The 15,710-nt window shown below is 51.5% G+C and overlaps 1 protein-coding gene across 1 annotated transcript in view; it reads right to left on the reverse strand.

The window, feature by feature from the left end:
• Nucleotides 1-15,710, reverse strand: part of NT5DC1 (5'-nucleotidase domain containing 1) — a 236,584-nt gene that overhangs the window by 85,550 nt on the left and 135,324 nt on the right. The window lies entirely within an intron of this gene.

The following is a 15,710-nucleotide window of genomic DNA, read 5'->3' on the forward strand; positions in this document are numbered from 1 at the left end:
GGATGCAGTATTGACCCTCGAGCCTGTGTGAGAAGGTCCGGTACTGTCGGTAGGGGAAACGGCCGGTGCTGTGCCATGCGTAGAAGCAGTAGGAACCATTGTTGCCGATCCCAGGTTGGGAATATGAGTATCATGCGTGCTCTCTCCCTTTTGGCTTTCTCTAAGACCTTGTGTATGAGTGTTGTGGGAGGGAACGCATAGAGTAGAGGGCCCTTCCATGGGATCATGAAGGCGTCCCCCAAGGAGCCCTGTCCCATGCCCGCTCTGGAGCAGTATCAGAGACATTTCTTGTTGTCGTGAGTGGCGAACAAGTCGATCTGGGGAAACCCCCATCTGCAGAACACTTGGTGAAGCAGGTCTGAATGGATCTGCCACTCGTGTGTGGGCGCGAAGTGTCTGCTGAGTTGGTCCACCTTTACGTTGTGGACACCCGGTAAGTATGAAGCTCTTATGGTTATATTGTTGGCAATGCACCAGTTCCACAACCGGACCGCCTCCGCACATGCACGAGATCTGGACCCCCCCTTGTCGGTTTATATAAAACATGGTGGTGGTGTTGTCGGTATTTACGCCGACTACTTTTCTGCGCAGATAATTCCGAAAATGCCTGCACACATTGAACACTGCTCTGAGTTCTAGTATGTTTATATGCAGTGTCTTCTCTACAGGGGACCATAAACCTTGAGCGGCTTTGTTGTCCATGTGTGCCCCCCATCCCGTATGGGATGCATCTGTTGTAATGAAAACAGTAAATTGTGGTTGGTGGAAAGGCACCCCTGTTAGTAGATTCTTGGGGTTTGCCCACCATGTTAGTGACCTTCGCGCCTCCGTTGTGAGTGATACCATCTTGTGAACGGTATGGGTTGATGGTTTGTATACAGTCGCCAACCAATGCTGCAATCTTCGCATGTGTAGTCTGGCGTTTTGTACCACAAACATGGTGGTCACCATGTGCCCCAGTAACTGTAAGCACGTTAGGACTGAGACAATGGGGCTGTATGTTATTAGTTGTACTAGAGACTTGATGGCGCGAAAACGGGCATCGGGCAAATATACCCTTGACGTGACAGAGCCTATCCGAGCCCCGATAAATTCTATATTTTGTGTGGGCTTGGTCTTTGACTTTGAGAAATTGATGATGAGGCCCAGTGAGGTAAATGTGTTTGTGGTGATGTGTATCATCTGCAATATCTCTGCCTGGGAAGTTCCCTTTCGCAGGCAATTGTCCAGGTACGGGAAGATGAAGACGCCCTGTCTGTGCAGGTATGCTGACACGACCGCTAGGGTCTTGGTGAAAACTCTGGGTGCCGAAGAGAGACCGAATGGAAGGACTCTGTACTGAAAATGATCTGTGCCTATGATGAACTGGAGAAAGCGCCTGTGCGCTGGATGAATTGTGATATGAAAATACGCATCCTGTAAGTCGAGGGCTGCAAACCAATTTCCATCATCTAGTGCCGTGATTATTGAAGCCATTGTAGTCATTTTGAATCGTTGTTTGCGCAGACATTGGTTGAGGGCGCGTAGATCCAAAATGGGTCTCCAACCTCCTGTCTTCTTCTCTGTCAGGAAGTACCTGGAGTAGAAACCTTTGCCCTGAAATTGCTCCGGTACTCTCTCCATCGCCCCTATGAACAGGAGGTGGTCCACCTCCCGCCTTAGTTCCGTGAGGTGAGAGGGGTCCCTGAGAAGGGGCGCGGTGGGAGGATTTGGTAGTGGTAATGATTGAAAGGGGATCGTGTACCCTGTGGCTATAATCTCCAATACCCACTTGTCCGAAGTGATGCTTTTCCATTGTGGGTAGAATGGCTTGAGTCGATGATGGAACATGTGCTGAGATTGGCGCTGAGAGACGGTCTTGGTTTCACAACCCTCAACATACCCGTCAAACCTGCTGTCTTATATTCTGCCCTGAAGAGGTGTGGCCTTGTTGAGGTTGACATCTAGGGGCCTTGTACTGTGGTGGCTGTTGATGACGCCCCTGGTCATACCCCCGTTGAAAATGGGTACGTTGCGGTTGGTAACTATAACGGCGTTGTTGAGGATAAAACTTTTTCCTTCTGTATGGTGGGGTATATATCCCCAAAGTCCGAAGTGTTGCTCTGGAGTCTTTACTAGAGTGCAAGACTGAGTCAGTTGATTCAGCGAATAGTTTCATTTTGTCAAAGGGAAGGTCTGCTATTTTTACTTGCAGTTCCTTGGGAATGCCTGAGGTGTGGAGCCATGACTCCCTGCGCATTACCACCGCAGTGGCTACGGCACGAGCCGCTGTGTCCGCTACATCTAAGGCAATCTGGACTCCTGCTCGAGAAGCCGCGTATCCTTCTTGTACGATTGCCTTAAGGACCGGCTTGTTATCCTCCAGGAGGAAGTCCATGAGAGCGGTAAGCTTAGAGTAATTGTCGAAATTGTGGTTCGACAAATGGGCAGCGTAGTTAGCCATGTGAAGCAACAGGGTAGATGATGAGTAAGCCTTTCTACCGAGGAGGTCCAGTTTCTTTATATCCTTGTCCAGTCCCGCAGATTTATACTGGGACATTTTGGCTCTATGTTGAGAGGATTCAACCACTAGCAAATTTGGCTGTGGATGACTGAACAAAAACTCCATGCCTTTGGCAGGGACGAAATACTTTTTATCTGCCCTTTTGTTGGTAGGAGGAGTGGAGGATGGAGTCTGCCATATGTTAGTGGCTGCCTCCATAATTGCATCGTCCAATGGTATGGCTATTTTAGAAGAAGAAGGGGGCCTGAGGTTTTTAAGGAGCTTGTGGTGCTTTTCTTGTACCTCTGCCACTTGAATGTCCTGAGATTGAGCCACCCTTTTGAACAGCTCTTGGAATTGTTTTAGGTCATCTGGGGGAGAGATGTCCCCAGGAACAACCGCTTTGTCTGGGGAGGATGAGGAGGCATCACTGTGGTATCTCTCCTCCAGTTCCTCGGGATCCTGGCTATATTCATATGGTTGTCCTTTTGAAGTTTCGAAGTGAGGTTCAAAATCCTTTGAACCAGTCTCTGATTGGGAAACTTGTGGTGTTCCCCCAGGTTGAAGCTGTGCACTGTGACGTTGAGGAGGGGTTGATGGGGATCTACGACGAGATGCCGAACTCCTATGTTGATGTCCCATATAATGGTGGCGGTCATAGCAACAGGGACAGGGTCCCGGTGATGGGGACCTGGACCACGACCCAAAAGCGTAAGGATGATGCAGGGAATGATGTGATCGTTGAGATGACACCGATGTAGGGGGAGATCCTCTGTGATGATACACATAGGGGTCTCTGCTGGAAGATGGTGAGAAGCTTGCAAATCCATGAAATGGACGTTGAAGAAAAGGAGATGGAAGCCTGTGGAGGCTGAAGGTGTTGCTGCTCGCTGAATCTCCGGGGGGGATCGCGGTGATAATGGCAGTGCAATTACCTTGGGGGAGGGACTGCGGTGCCGGGTCTTTGCTTTGGCTTTTGCTCGCTCAGGTACCACTGGAGGCCTGATCAGTGCCAGAGGGCTCGGCACCGTAGTCGGTGCTGTGCTGATTTCTGCTGCCCCCGGTGCCGTGCTCGGTGCCATCGTTCTCGGTGCCACTCAGGGTGTTTCGCTCGGCCCCGTAGGGCTCCGTGCCGGGTGTTGACGCTCCACTGCTGTCAGAGCCGAAACTCTCGGTGCCGCAGTAGCCGGTGCCGATCTCTCCGGTGCCTGCAGGGCCCTCGGTACTGTTTCCTTAAGAGTCGCAGGCCCCTGCTCGGGTACATGCGCCGCGGCCTTCTCAGCAGAAGAAACCAGTGGGCCCGGGCCCCTTGCTTCGCTCATCCCGCTCCCAGAGGTGATGGGCAGGAATCGAGCTGGAGAAGCCTTTCTCTTCTTCTGCACAGAGGAGGTCAAAGAGGCAGCCTTCCTCTTGTGCAACCCTGAAGAGCCCTCCTTATGGGGCTTTTCCAATGTGGCAGGCTGAAGTGCTTTGTCAAAGAGAAGCATTTTGAGCCTCATTTCTCTATCTTTCCTAGCTCTAGTTGTTAATTTAGAGCAATGAGAGCACTTCTGGGGGACGTGGGTTTCCCCAAGTCACTGGACGCATTTGCTGTGGCCATCCAAGGCAGGCATGGCCTCTCGGCAAGATTCACACTTTTTAAAACCGGGGGATGACATTGTTAGACTTTAAGTCCCTGAATCCTTAAGTGCTAACAGCGCACTTAGCAGGCTATTTGCCAAACAATAGTAACTGTTAGCCTTTGAAGGCTTGTCAAAAATAGCGGGCCTGCCCAGAGGCGGCCGCTCTAATCCTTAAAACAGTCTTTTGCTTCTAGAAAAAAAAACTATATACACAGTGGAACCAATATTATAATAACTAAATAATTATTAACTATAACTATAACTAGTAAAAACGAACAAAACGGAGTTTATCTCTCTCAGGTGTTGGAGCTGGAGAGGATTCCGTCTGCAGCCGTTGGCGGTTGAGAAGGAACTGGCGGGGACCGGATCGCGCACGTGACCGTAAGCGCGCAAAGAGCCGACGCGCATTGGTGCATGCGCGACCCGACGGAGACTGCTGAAGATTTTCCAAGCTGCGGCACCGGGGCGAGCCCAATACCTATGGTGGAGCACCCACGGGGACCACTCGAAGAAGAACATACAGTTCACAATCCTAAGGAAGGGTAGAACAGAAAACAGCAAAATAGAGATAATGGATTTCAGGAGGGCAGATTTAGGTAAACTCAGAGAGCTAGTAGGTAACGTCCCATGGGAAGCAAGGCTGAGGGGAAAAACAGCTGAGGAGAGTTGGCAGTTTTTCAAAGGGACAGTATTAAGGTCCCAAAAGCAAGCTATCCCGCCATGTAGGAAAGATAGAAAATATGGAAAAAGACTGCCTTGGCTTAACCAGGAGATCTTGCACAATCTCAAAATAAAAAAGGAATTGTATAAAAAATGGAGACAAGGAAAAATTACAAAGGATGAATATAGGCAAACAACACAAGAATGCAGGAGAAAGATTAGAAAGGCTAAGGCACAAATGAGCTCAAATTAGCTACAGACATAAAGGGAAACAAGAAGGCTTTTTATAAATATATTAGAAACAAGAGGAAGACCAGGGACAGGGTAGGGACATTACTCAGTGAGGAGGGAGAAACAGTAACAGGGAACTTGGAAATGGCAGAGATGCTCAATGACTTCTTTGTTTCGTTCTTCACTGAGAAGTCTGATGAAAGAATGCCCAACATAGTGAATGCTAGTGGGAAAGGGGTAGGGTTAGAAGCTGAAATAAAAAAAGAACATGTTAAAAATCACTTAGGAAAATTAGATGTCTGCAAGTCACCAGGGCCTGAAGAAATGCACACTAGAATACTCAAGGAGCTGATAGAGGAGGTATCTGAGCCTTTATCTATCATCTTTGGAAAATCATGGGAGACAGGAGAGATTCCAGAAGACTGGAAAAGGGCAAATATAGTGCCCATCTATAAAAAGGGAAATAAGAATTACCCAGGAAACTACAGGCCAGTCAGATTAACTTCTGTGCCAGGAAAGATAATGGAGCAGGTAATTAAAGAAATCATCTGCAAGCACTTGGAAGGTAGTAAGGCAATAGGAAACAGCCAGCATGGGTTTGTAAAGAATAAATCTTGTCAAACTAATCTGATAGCTTTCTTTGATAGGATAATGAGCCTTGTGGATACGGGAGAAGAGGTAGATGTGGTCTACCTAGAATTTAGTAAAGCATTTGATACGGTCTCTCATGATATTCTTATCAAAAAACTAGGCAAATACAATTTAGATGAGGCTACTATAAGGTGGGTGCATAACTGGCTGGATAACTGTACCCAGAGAGTAGTTCTTAATGGTTTTCAATCCTGCTGGAAAAGTATAAAAAGTGGGGTTCTGCAGGGGTCTGTGTTAGGACCGGTTCTGTTCAATGTCTTCATCAATGATTTAGATATTGGCATAGAAAGTACGCTTATTAAGTTTACAGATGATACCAAGTTGGGAGGGGTTGCGACTACTTTGGAGGATAGGGTCATAATTCAAAATGATCTGCATAAATTGGAGAAATGGTCTGAGGTAAACAGGATGAAGTTTAATAAGGACAAATGCAAAGTGCTCCACTTGGGAAGGAACAATCAGTTTCACACATACAGAATGGGGAGAGACTGTCTAGGAATGACTACAGCAGAAAGGGATCTAGGGATTATAGTGGACCACAAGCTAAATATGAGTCAACAGTGTGATGCTATTGCAAAAAAAGCAAACACGATTCTGGGATGCATTAACAGGTGTGTTGTGAACAAGACACGAGAAGTCATTCTTCCGCTCTACTCTGTGCTGGTTAGGCCTCAGCTGGAGTATTGTGTCCAGTTCTGAGCACCGCACTTCAAAAAAGATGTGGAGAAACTAGAGAGGGTCCAGAAAAGAGCAACAAGAATGATTAAAGGTCTAGAGAATGTGACCTATGAAAAAAGGTTGAAAGAATTGGGCTTGTTTAGTTTGGAAAAGAGAAGATTGAGGGGAGACATGATAGCGGTTTTCAGGTATCTAAAAGGGAGTCATGAGGAGGAAGGAGAAAACTTGTTCTTCTTGGCCTCTGAGGATAGAACAAGAGGCAATGGGCTTAAACTGCAGCAAGGGAGGTTTAGGTTGGACATTAGGAAAAAGTTCCTAACTGTCAGGGCAGTCAAACAGTGGAATAAATTGCCAAGAGAGGTTGTGGAATCTCCATCGCTGGAGATATTTAAGAACAGGTTAGATAGACATCTATCAGGGATGGTTTAGATAGTACTTGGTCCTGCCATTGGGGCAGGGGGCTGGACTCAATGGCCTCTCGAGGTTCCTTCCAGTCCTAGTGTTCTATGATTCTATGATTTCTACACACCGTATTACCCTTTTCTTCTCTCCATAGATAAAAAAGGAAAATAAAGTGAAAGGGAGTAGGACTTTTTTCCCACCAAAATGAAATCTGGAAAACAAAAATGTTTCAAGAGGTTTGCTGAAAAATTAGAAATTTAAAGTAAAATGAAAAATAAATTCTTTCAAATATTTTTCAGGAAACTCTCTCTTTTTGTGTCAGCTCTTTTACAGGCACGTTACTATTATCATGTCTGTGTGTTTCACAGAGCACAACATAGTGAAAACTGTAAAGCCTTCGGTGGCCCCAAATTTGTTACAATCGTCATACTTGAGTTGCAGGACTTTAGGTTTAAACGCCAGCCTATGACTATAAATTCTAAAAGAGCTAGCTAGAAGAAGGTTCAATAAATCTAATAAATAGGTTTTACAGATGTGTTTCCCTTGACAGCTAAAGATCTAATGTCAGCAATATATTAAGTCAAAAAAGTATTAAAACATATACTCTCATAGAGTCAGTAATGCACTGCACACTGATAACTGCATAGAAAAATAATACAGTTTAAAAATAAAATTTATCTGTCCTCTGCTGATCTGTTCTTGTGATCAGTTCTCCTACAGCAATGTTTCCCAACTTTATTTGGCCACAGAACCCGTTTTAACTCAAAAGAATTTTGCAGAATCCCCTTTCCAGGCTCTATCCCTCCTTGGCTCCCAAACCTGTCCCCCATCTCCAGGCTTGATACGCTTCAGCCCTCAAATCTGCTCCCCAATCCCCAAGCTTCACCCCCATCCCGCAAACCCTCCTCCGCACCCCAGGCTTAACTCCTTGTCAGCCCCAAACCCGCCCCTCCATCCTCAGGATGAAACTGCCTCAGCCCCAAACTGGGTCCCAGGACTAACCCATCGATGGCACTGGCTGGGGAGCCTATGCCGGATGGCCACGTGCACCCAGCAGAAGGAAGGCTGGCATGGAGGTGTTCTGCTGGAAAGGGTGAGCCACGTCACACGTTGCGGAGGGGTGTGGCTGCTTGGGTAGCAGGGTGAGTGAGGGGCTCTCTGCAGCTCCCCGCCCTGCTGCCACTGAAATAATAGAACTAAATTCAGTTGTTTTAATGGCCAGATCCCTCCCACCGCCCTTCCAGCCATTAAACCCATTACATTTAGTTCTACTGTTTCAGCAGCGGCACAGCAGGGAGCCACAGAGGAGTCTGCTATCGTAATGGAATTTTCTCATGGAACCCTTATTTTCACTTTGTGGAACCCCAAGGTTCTGTGGAACACCATTTGGAAACACTGTCCTACAGGCACACTCCTCTCGGATTACTGCCGATCTGTTCTTCCTCTGAAAATCTTAAAGGAAGACTTAGCCATCTGGGTCTCGTTAAACTAGAGTTATACTTTTCTTCATCTAATTTGCCAGAAAGTCAAACATCAGCAAAACCAACAAGTATCTTAAGGAAATTCATTCAGATGCCTTTACACTGTTTATAGCAATGAATACCTATGACTGGATAGAGGAACTACACTGCACACCATCTGTACTACTTTGTGCTCTGGGTTATGAGTAATGTCTGATTGAAATTGAATGCAGGCCACCCACATCCATGAAAAGCATGGTACAGTACATAATGTATAGTACTATAAACGAAGGAGATTTAACGGTGTTCCAATCAGCAGCAGTTGATTAGTCTTATGGATATTTTAGCAGCGTACAGAGGCCTCTTTTAGGATCATAGCATATCTTTGACAGCAACTATATGAACTTAGAGTAAAATACCTGTCCCTGCCTCCTACAAGTGGCCAGCATAGTCCTTCAGCCATTGATGCAGGGGCATTCAGGAAAGCTCTGAATTCTGTCCCCACCCTAAGTACTGGCTCTGAATCTCTGATTGGTTGGCAACTGTAGCCCTTGGGAGCTGCAGGGGCAGCACCTGCAGGGGATGGTAGTGCAAACTAGGCAGAGCTGCCTCTCTGTGCTTCTGCCCAGGACTGGACATACCAACTCTTTCTGGGAGCACTGCAGAGCAAGGGCAGGCAGGGAGCCTTCTTTAGCCGTGCTGCACCAATGGTCAGGAGCCACCTGAGGCAAGCACCACACAGATGGAGCACGCACGTCAAACTCCTGCCCTAGGTTGGAACCCTCTCCTGCACCCAAACTACCTCCCAGAGGTTCCCCCCACTGCAACTGCTCCCCAGCCCTGAATCCCCTATTCCATCTCATACCCCTCCTGCTCTCTGAGCCCCTCTGCCTACCCTGGAGCCCCCTCCTTCACTCCAAACCCTTCATGGCTGGTCCCACCACAAAGTTCACACCCTCAGCTGAAGCTCTCACTCTCTTTCACACCCCAGCACCCTGCCCCACCCTGGAGCTCACTTCTGCATCCCGAACCTCTCATGTCTGGCTGCACCCAGAACCCTCATTCCCTCCTGCATCCCACCCCCCTGGCCTTGTGAAAGGGAGTGAGGGCATGAGACAGCGAATAAGGGAGGGAGTGGGGCTGGACTCAGTGGAGCGGGAGCTCAAGGAAGGGGCAGGAAAAGGTTCAGTTTTGTGTATTTAGAAAGTCAGCAACCTTATTTTATTTCTCGAAGTAATGTAGAGGGAAATAATGCTGACTTCTAAGTACAGCATCCAGTGCTCTAACAGGTTTCAAGCTCGGGCTAATGTCTAGCAGTGCACAAGATGGGTAATAAATATATAAAAAGTAAATCTGAGCCAAGAACACTGCATGGCTTTCTGGGAAACACTGGACTTCTAATGTTACTATTATTATTACTACTACTACTACTAATAATAATCTGCTGCTTGTGTCAGAGGCCTAAATCCCAGCATGGCTGCATCTAGACTTACCTTGAAGGTCGATGGCTGCCACACAATTTTTGATATGCCAACTGCGTACCAAAAATTGACCTTGCAGCGGTCAACTTCTGTGCCTGTCTTCATGGCAGAATGTCGACCGGAGCACTCTTCCCATTGACCTTCCCTAATGCCGTGAGGCTCAGGAGGAGTCCCAGAGTCGATGTTGATCCTGGAATGCACTGTTGCATGCATGTGTAAAATGGCACCCTGGAAGATTGACCCGGAGTGGTCTATCTTCTCCAGTAAGCGTAGAGGTAGCCTTCGTGTCTTATTATTTCTAGACTCTTCCCCCAAAATCATTGATGCACATTAGCTGTGTCTACACGTGCACAAAAATTTGAAATAAGTGGCCCTTTTTCAAAAGAGTGGGAGGAGCGTCCACACGTGTAAAACTGTCTTTCGAAGGAAAACTGAAAGAATGGGGCACAGACGTCAAAATCTGAACCCCGCTCCCAGATCAGGAAGATCGGCCCCTTTCGAAATACTAAATCGAAAGAGTAAATGTGTAGACACTCCACAGTCCACTTTTTCCAAGTACAGGTCCACCATGGCGCCGGTCACCTGGAGCATGGGGCCGTTCCAGCTGACAGCAGCGGAGGTCTATGGTCCCTGCATTCAGCTGCCTTAAAGCCACACACATGCAGGAAACCTGTGGCAGGAAGCTGAGAGCGTGCTAGGAGCAGCCTCCCCACGTGCTCCAGCTGCACGCTCCAGCGACACAGCATCGGCAGCAGCTGCGAGCCCCACAGCCCCTCCCCCCCCCGAGCCCCCACAGGGCTCCCAGGGGGAGAAAAAAAAACGGGCCCCCTCCTGGATGGAGCGGGAGCTGTGGGACCTCCTCGGCCTGTGGAAGGACGAGGAGGTCCTGCAACACATGGGAGTCAAGTGGTGCAATGCTGCTGCCTTTGGCCACCTGGCGCAGGGCCTCCACACCTGGGGCCACCTGGAGCACACTTCTCCAAGGTTAAGGAGCTGCGCCAGAGCTATGTCTGGGCCAGGGACCAGGCTGGACACTCCAGGGCAGCTCCAGCGACGTGCCCCTTCTACAGGGAGCTCCAGGGAATCCTGAGGCCCCAGGAGAGCTCCCCAGCCCCGGCGTTCCTGGACACCTCAGGCAAGGAGCTGCAGCCGGAGAAGGAGGAGGAGCAGCCCAGACCAGGGACCCAGGAGGGCGAGGGGACCATCGAGTGGTCGAGTGAGGAGAGGGACCTCACCATCATGATCCCCTCCCACTCCTCCAGCTGGGCAACCGGGAGCCAGACATCCCCGGATGTCACCAAGAGACCCTCCGGTATGTACAGGGAGGGGCACACACCTACTCCACAGGGTGGGGGCGATGCAACGGCTAGTTGCCCGCACATGGGACCAGTGGTGCCAGGCTGCACACAGGCCACCTCCTACATGGGATGCGGCACCCCACAGTGGCGCACCAGCGATGCCCAGCACCTGCCCTCAGTGGCCAGCCCCGCAAGCCGCACAGGGGTGGCAGCCAGTCAGTGCCAGACAGTGCCTGGGGCCCGTACACTGCAGGCTGGGAAGGGTCACCTGCAGGAGAGACCCCTGGATGCACCCCCAGGCCAGGAGGCCCACCCTGTGGGGGGCGGGTTGGTGCCCCCTGGGGGGGTCAGTGTCCTTTGGGGGGGAGGGGGCCCCATGGGGTGGGCTCAGGCAGATGGACCACAGCCTGGTCCCCTCTGTCCAGGGTACATTACTGACATGCTCTCCTCCTCTTCACACAGCCGCACCATCTGTGGGCCGGGAGAGCCCTGCCCCATCCCTCATCCCCAAGAGCCCTCCCATAGCCCTCGGAGGTGTCCGGATGCCACCCCACATGGTACGCTGTCAGGGCCGTGGCCTGAGGGCCTCCTGCCGGGCTGAGGAAGACCCAGCCAGCCAGCACCAGGCAGAGGTGGCCAAGCAACACCTGCGGCTTGCCCAGGCCGACATGGAGTAGAGGAGGACAGCCTGGGATAAGCTGCTGTCCACCCTGGAGGGCATTGGCCACGTCATCTGGGACCATACAGCCACTGTTGCCTGCCTCCTGGCCCCCCCGGCAACTCCCCTGCTGTTCCTGCTCCCCTTGTTCCCACTGAGCCCGCACTCTCTGCCCCCACCAGGCCCACTCCCTGGCAATACCTGCCAGTGCTACCTGCACCCTCCCCTCTCCACTGGGGATGCCACATCTGGGGAGGCAGGGCCTCCGGGGGCCAATGGGGCGCACGGCCCACCAGCCCTGACCCTGAATGAGTGCCTTGCCCCACTCCACGTTAGGTTCCCCCCGCCCCCCTCCGAGTTAGGTTCCCTGCTGTACATATTTACCAACAAAAATAGTTATATAAATGTTTCTTTATTGTTCACCACTCCATGCTGTGCTCCTCAGGGGGATGGTTGGTGGTGGATGTGCGGGTGCGGTGCTGGTGGGGGTGGGGGTGGCGAGGATGGTGGGTGGCAGATGTGTGGGATGTGGGTGTGCATGCAGGTCAGAGGTGGCTGTCGGCAAAGGCCTGCCTGAGGGCCTCCCAGATACAATGGCTGTCCCAGTGGGCCTGGCGGATGGGGGTGGCGCCTGGCTGCACATAGACGCTGCCGGCTGGAGGGCCCCCCTGGGGACATAGGCATCTGCCTTTCCTTCCACGATGTTGTGGAGGACGCAACAAGCGCCCACCACCTGGGACACGTTGAGGACCCCAACCTCCAGCAGTGTGAGGAGGCACCTCCACTGGTCCTTTAGGCGCCCGACGGCATGCTCCACCATGTTGCGGGCGTGGTTGAGGTGTTCATTTAATGCCTCCTGGGTAGGGTCGAGGTATCCTGTGTACGGCCTCATGAGCCACGGCTGCAGGGGGTACGCCACATCTGCCACCATGCAGAGCGGCATGGTGACATCCTCCACCACTGGGATCTCCTACTGGGGGACGAAGGTGCCGTCCCCCATGCACTGGCAGAAGCTGGAGTTCCAGAAGACCTGGGCATCGTGGGTGCAGCTGGCCCAGCCCACACAGAGGTCAGTGAACCAGCCCCTCGCGTCCACCAGGTCCTGGAGCACCACCGAATGGTAGCCCTTTCGGTTGATGTACTGGCCAGTGCTGTGTGGCGGGGTGCAGTTGGGGATGTGTGAGCCATCCAAAGTGCCGATGCAGTTCGGAAAGCCCAGGTCCTGGAAGCCAGAGACAGTGTTGTCCAGATCCCCCAGGTGGACGACCCTATGGAGTAGTAGCATTGCGTTGATGGCCCTGATGACCTGCAGAGGGGAAAGGGGGACATGTGCTTTAGTGTGGGTGTGGTGGCTGTTGCCCCCAAACTCGGGCCCATTCTGCCCCCCACCCTTCCAGCCCCTGCCCCATCTGGCCACCTGCAGCAGAGGGTTCCTCTTGCTCCAGCCCCCCCGACCCGGTCCCAGCTTACCTCCATAAGTACAGCCCTGACAGTGGCCTTGCCCACTCTGAACTGCTGTCCCATGGAGCGGTAGGAGTCCGGGGTGTCCAACTTCCAGATGTCAGTTGCAACCCGTTTCTCCAGGGTGAGGGCTGGCCGCATGCATGTCGTGGTGCCAGAGTGTGGGGGCGAGCAGGTGATAGATCTCGTCAAAGATCTGCCTCGACATGCGGAAGTTCTGCAGCCACCTTTCCTCGCCCCACTCCCCTACCACCACGTGCTCCCACCAGTCGGTGTTGTTGGGGTGGGTCCAGAGGCATTGGGGCACCCGGGAGGGGTGCCCGGCGGTGCCCCGGAGGGGAGCCTCATGGCCCTGGGGGGACCGCCCAGCCACCCGATGAGCTCAGGTGCGGCTGTGGCTGCAGCAATGGTGCACAGGACTGCCAGCAGGGCGTCCATGATGATGGCGTCCTCCTGCAGGAGCTGTCGCTGGGCCTCCATAGAGGGCACGAGTGGGCTCTGCCGGGCTGGGAAAGGCTGGGCAGCACTCGGCTCATGCTGAGGGGAAGGCGGAAGGAGGGGCCCTTTAAAGGAGGTGGCTGGCTGAGGCCCCGGAAGGGCTTGTCGGCCATGTGACCCCGTCCATGGTGTTTCCTGCCTCCCTTCTTTCAAAAGAGGGCTTGGAACTGTGTGGACGCTCTCTTCCGAAAGACCTCAACGGCACTTCGAAAGAGCAGATCGGAACACCGATCCGAAAAATGGTGGCGGGTGCTCCCTTTCAACGGCTGCTATTTCGACTGCCAACCTTCGATTTTCTCCCTTTTGAAAGGGCGCTCACGTGTAGACACAGCTATTATGTTTACAAACCACATCTGTTTTCCTTTCAGGATGACTGCATAGGCTGTATTTCTAAACTGCCCACTTGTCTGCGTACGAGTTAGAGCAGCCCTCAAACTCACAATGAGATTCCTGTGGGCTACTCCAAAGACTCATCTCAGAGGCCACATCTCTATTTCTCCTATTTGTGGTTCCATGATTTAAGTCATATGAAGGATCACTGCTGGGGCCACGCTATGTTATGACAGAATGACGTAGCTTGTGAAGCAGTTCGTCCCTTCACTGCTTTCACGTCGTGGGAATACCTCGAGGTTCTTGTGATGCTCTCAGTAATGACAATGTCTCAACTGCCTTAATGAATCTCTCTCTATGCTCTCTCCCAAGAATGGACAGTAATTTTGCATGGGGTTGTGGGGGGAGCACTCTGAGAATTGTGATAAGTGGTTATGGGCTGCAATTTTCTATCATATTAATGGAGGGGATGTGAGGTTAGGGACAGAGTTTGCGTGCAGGAGGGAGCTCTGGACAAGGAACTAGGATGCAGAGTGGGTACAGGGTCTGGGGGAGAGTTTGGCTGCAGGAGAGGGATTCTGACCTAGGGAAGAAGGTTGGGATGCAGAAGGGGACGCAAGGTGCAGGCTCTGGCTAGGAGGTCCTCACCATAGGCTGCTCCCAGCTGGTGGTGCACTGGGGCACTCGGGCAGGCAGGCTGCCTGCATGCCAGGGTGGCCCCACACCATTCACAATGGCATGTGCTGCAGGTAAACAGTTTCTTTCCGAGAGGAGCTGTGAGGATGGTGATGAGGGCAGGGGCAGTGTGTGGAGATCTGCTGCCTTCCTCCCCACCAGGGATGTGCAGAGAGGTGTTTGGGAGCACTTTGGGGAGTGGTGTGGCCAGTGCTGAGGCAGGTAAGCCAGCCTGAGCACCCTGCTGCATCTTTTGGGCCCGGAGGGTCATGGTGGGCTGGAGGAAAATATTTGGTGGGCTGGATACAGCCCACAGGCTATAATTTTCCCATCCCTGCTCTGCCTATTGTGCAGCCTCCTGACTTACTCAGCAGTACCAACATATTAGCTTTCTATTTACCCCTCTTTTCCTCAGACATTACTGGACATGTGCCCAAGCATGAACTCATTTGACAGTTTATCTTAACAAGTAAGTCTGGAGGGAATTACCTAGATGGGAAATCTAATAATAATTCCTTTTCCTTTGAATCTTTAATACTTAAAATGTCTGACATTAGCTCTTAAGGCTGTGGACTCATCTTCCAAAGATTTACTAGAGTTTCATCCTCTTAGGAGTACTTGGATTCTGTATTCTGAGTCTACTCAATTCTCTCCCCAAATGCCTTCCACCTGGAGGAAATTCAGAACATGGAAATTACTGCCTGCTCAGCCGGGCTGATAGCTGCTCTGTCTCCCCGGAAGAGGTGGGGCTTTGGATGGAGGAGACATGTCTGGGGCAGCCAGCCCTCAGCACCACCTACACCGCAAAGCACCCTCCCCTTCCCCAGCTTTCAGTGCTGCCCAAAGCATGCCATGTGGTGCTCCAGCAGCAATTTAAAGAGCTTGGGGCTCCGGCAAATGCCACAGTAGCGGCAACTGGGAGCTCTGGGCCCTTTTGTACTGCCGAACCCCAAGGCAGTTGCCCCTTTTGCCCCACCTTTGTCAGAAGGCCTGTGCCTGTTCATTTACATACACTCAAAGTAATCAGAAAGGCCATAGATGGTCTCTCCTGCCTTACAGCTCAAGCCATGGTGTCAGGGGCTGCAGTCCAGGACAAGTTTAATTCCACTCAAGCCAGGTATTG

Source organism: Carettochelys insculpta, chromosome 3 (genome assembly GCF_033958435.1).
Source record: "Carettochelys insculpta isolate YL-2023 chromosome 3, ASM3395843v1, whole genome shotgun sequence".
Lineage (NCBI taxonomy): Eukaryota > Metazoa > Chordata > Testudines > Carettochelyidae > Carettochelys > Carettochelys insculpta.